A 4,269-nucleotide genomic window follows, 5' to 3' on the forward strand; every position below is an offset into this window, starting at 1 on the left:
GACAGTGCCTACTCCCTCAGCACTGACCTTCTGACAGTGCGGCACTCCCTTAGCACTGACCCTCCGACAATGCGGCACTCCCTCAGCACTGACCCTCTGACAGTGCGGCACTCCCTCAGCACTGACCCTCTGACAGTGCCCACTCCCTCAGCACTGACCCTCTGACAGTGCGGCACTCCCTCAGCACTGACCCTCCCACAGTATGGCTGTGTGTAATATCTGCCCTGGGTGAATCAGCCCAGGATATTTTTCCACTTGTTGATTGTTCAGTTAGAATCCTGTGTGTAGTGCGGCACTCCCTCAGCACTGACCCTCCCACAGTATGGCTGTGTGTAATATCTGCCCTGGGTGAATCAGCCCAGGATATTTTTCCACTTGTTGATTGTTCAGTTAGAATCCTGTGTGTGTTCAGTGAGATGCAGACTAGTCTGAGTGGGGACAGCTTTAATATCTGAATTGTTTGAGAGTCTGTCTTTTCGTTTATATCTATTTGTGTGATATAGATGCCTGAGGCTTTGCCGGTGTTGATTTTTCAGCTCTGCTTGACCTCAGGAAGCTGGTGGTGAGCTGTCTTCTGGAATGTCTGCTGACCGCATGCTGTGATGAGGTCAGGAGCTGAGTGCCCCTTGGGGAACCCAAACTGGGCGTCACTGAGCAGGTGCTGCTTGATAGCACTATTGATGACACTTTCCATCATTTTACTGATGATTGAGAGTAGGCTGATGGGCCAGGTTGGATTTGTCTTGTTGTTTTATGTGCACGATATAATTGTGCCATTTTCCATCTTGTCAGGTAGTTTCCAATGTTGTAACTGTACTGGAACAGCTTGGCAATGAGAGCGGCAAGTTCTGGAGCATTATTGCCAGGGCCCATCCTGATGGAATCTGTGAGATTGAATGTTGGAAAGTGAGGCATTTTTCCCACTTCTGGAGAAGTTATTCCAGTCTCTTGTGTCTCTGCTTCCTGGTGAACTGCAAACTCTGTGAGTAACATATTGTCCCATCAGGACTCACTGACTGTTTCTTACATTCCTGACAGTCCATAATTACAGGCTGCTCATTCAGCACCTAGTTTGACAGAAGCCTCTAAACCCATCTCAAATTTTCTAATTACTGTTTTTTCTGCATAATTCGAAAGTGCTCTTTTAGTGCAGACAGTTGAACACTGTCATCAGAGTGTGGCTTGGACCAGGAGCAAGCAACTGGAAATATTTCTTACTGACTCACTGACATAGATGGACCGAGAGACTGACACACTCAGAGATAGAGTGAGAGACTGATTTATAGACAGGTAAACTGAAAGACTGAGAGGCAGACAGACAGACAGATGAACAGACAGGCAGACTGTCCCCTGGTCAGATGGGAGACAGCGCAGACTCAGTGAGACACAGACAAGTCCAAATGCAGAACAAATGGAGTTCCTCCTTCCAAGTGACATGAGCTGAGACTTTATGCACATTTGTACACTTTTTGCTGCAGACAAAATAACCCCAGAATCTTCTGTGATTTCTTAGAGACTCGATAATTTTGTAAGATAACAAAATGATACAGAATAGATGAATAATTATCAACTATTCCAGTACCAATGCATTGAAAACCATTTTTATAATCATTGATGGAAGGTGGGTATAGTTGTCTGGACCAGCTTTCATCGTCCGTTCCTGGTTGCCCTTGAGAAGTTGGTGGTGAGTTGCATTCTAGTCGTAGAATCATACAGAACAGAAACAGACCCTTCAGCCCAACTCATCCCTGTTGACCAGGTTTCCTAAACTAAACTAGTCCCATTTACCCACGTTTGGCTCATGTCCCTCTGAACCTTTCCTATACTTGCACCTGTCCAAGCGCCTTTTCAATGTTGTAACTATACCTATATCTACCACTTTCTCTGGCAGTTTGTTCCATTCGCACACCACATTCTGTGTGAAAAAGTTAGGCCTCAAGTCCCTTTTAAATCTTTCCTTTCTCATTTCTGAAGAAGATGCTGGCAGACCTGCTGAGTTTTCCCAGCAATTTCTGATTTTGTTTTTGTCTGTAAACATCTTTCCCTGACATCTCCTTTAAAGTTCCCTCTTTACCTTCAAGCATTTGACATTTCCACCCTCGTGAACAGACTCTGACTGTCCATCCTATCCATGCCTTGAAGAATTTTATATACTTCTATCAGATTACCCTTCACGCTCTGATGCTGTAGTGAAAACAATCCAAGTTTATCCAATCTCTCCCAATCACTAATACACTCCAATCCAAGCAACATGCTGATAAGCCTTATTAGTAGCACCCTCTCCAAAGCCTCTACATCCTTTCTGTAGTTTGGCGACCAGAACAACGTACAATATTCCAAATGTGGCCTAAAGTTTTATACAGCTGCAACATGACTTGCTAGCTTTTATACTCAATGCCCTGACTGATGAAGGTAAGCATGCCATCCACCTTCTTACTATTTTATTCTCTGGTGTTGCTACTTTCAGAGAGCTATGGACCTGCACCCTAGGATCCCTCTGTATATCCAAGCTCCTAAGGGTCTGGTCATTTACTGTATCCTTTCATTATGCATTTGACCTCCCACAATGCATCACCTCACACTTGTTAGCCGTTTCTCTGCCCGACTTTCCAACTGATCTGAATCCCACTGTATCCCTTGGCAACCTTCCTCACTATCCACAACTCCAACAATTTTCATATCATTTGCAAACTTACGAGTCAGACCAGCAACAGTTTCATCTAAATAATTTATATATATTACAAACAACAGAGATCCCAACATTGATCCTTGCAGAATATCACTGGTCACAGATCTCCAGTCAGAAACACACCCCTTCACAACTTCTCTCTGTCTTCTGTGACAAGACAATTTCGTATCCAACTTTTACCAACTCACCATGGATTCCATGTGTCTTAACCTTCAGGACCAGATTACCATGAGGGACTTTGTCAAATTCTTGAGTAAAGTCCATGAGGATAAAATTCACTGCCCTGCTATCATCAAGCAACGTTGTCACTTCCTCAAAAAACTCAATCAAATTTTTGAAACAAGACCTCTCCTGCATAAAGTCATGCTGACAAACCCTAAAAGATGTATTTTATATCTAAATACAAGTAAACCATTGTAAGAAATGGGGAAGTGTGTTGTTTTCGCAGATATAGCAAAAAGGTAGTGCTAATAAGCTTAAGTATAGTGCTGATAAATCGAGTATAAAGGACAGCTGCAGACAATAATTAAATCAACAAGCACTAGGGAAATGTATATAATTGTGGATAATTGGGTACTAACTTTAGTGCATAATTATTCGAGTAAATAATTTCTTTCATCATGATAGTTTAAATAATTTAGTCTCAGCAAAATAGCTGAGATAGCTGAAACACATAAACTAGGCAATTTCTGCTTTTGTTTCTGATTCCATCATCCATGTCCTTCTCCTTGGTGAATATTGATGCAAAGTACTCTTTCAGGACATCACCCACATCCTCTGGCTCCATGTTCTATCCTTTGTCCTTGAGCAGATCTATTCTTTCTCCAGCTACCCTCTTGCTCCTAATATATGTATAAAATACCTTGGGATTCTCCTTAATCCTACTTGCCAAGGATAATTCAAGGCCCTTGTAGGCCTCCTAATTATTTATTTAATTTCTTTCCCACTTCCTTTATACTCCTCAAGTGTCTTGTCTGATATCTGTTTCCTAAACCTTATATTTTATTTATGGGACCGCAATGATTCACTGGATGAGGGCATCATTGGCTGGACCAGCATTTATTACCCAGAGGGCAGTTAAGAGCAACTACATTGCTGTGGGTTTGGAGTCACACATAGGTGAGGATGGCAGATTCCTTCCCTAAAGGACATTAGTGACCCAGATAGGTTTTTCCAACAATTGACAATAGATTCATGGTCATCATTAGACTGTTAATTGCAGATTTTTATTTAGACAATAGACAATAGACAATAGGTGCAGGAGTAGGCCATTCAGCCCTTCGAGTCTGCACCGCCATTCAATATAATCATGGCTGATCATTCCTAATCAGTATCCTGTTCCTGCCTTATCTCCATAACCCTTGATTCCACTATCTTTGAGAGCTCTATCCAACTCTTTCTTAAATGAATCCAGAGACTGGGCCTCCACTGCCTTCTGGCAGTGGAGGCCTTCCTGAAGAAGGGCTTATGCCCGAAACGTCGATTCTCCTCCTCCTTGGATGCTGCCTGACCTGCTGCGCTTTTCCAGCAACACATTTTCAGTTCTGATCTCCAGCATCTGCAGACCTCACTTTCTCCTC

Source organism: Chiloscyllium plagiosum, chromosome 6 (genome assembly GCF_004010195.1).
Source record: "Chiloscyllium plagiosum isolate BGI_BamShark_2017 chromosome 6, ASM401019v2, whole genome shotgun sequence".
In the NCBI taxonomy this organism is placed as follows: Eukaryota; Metazoa; Chordata; class Chondrichthyes; order Orectolobiformes; family Hemiscylliidae; genus Chiloscyllium; species Chiloscyllium plagiosum.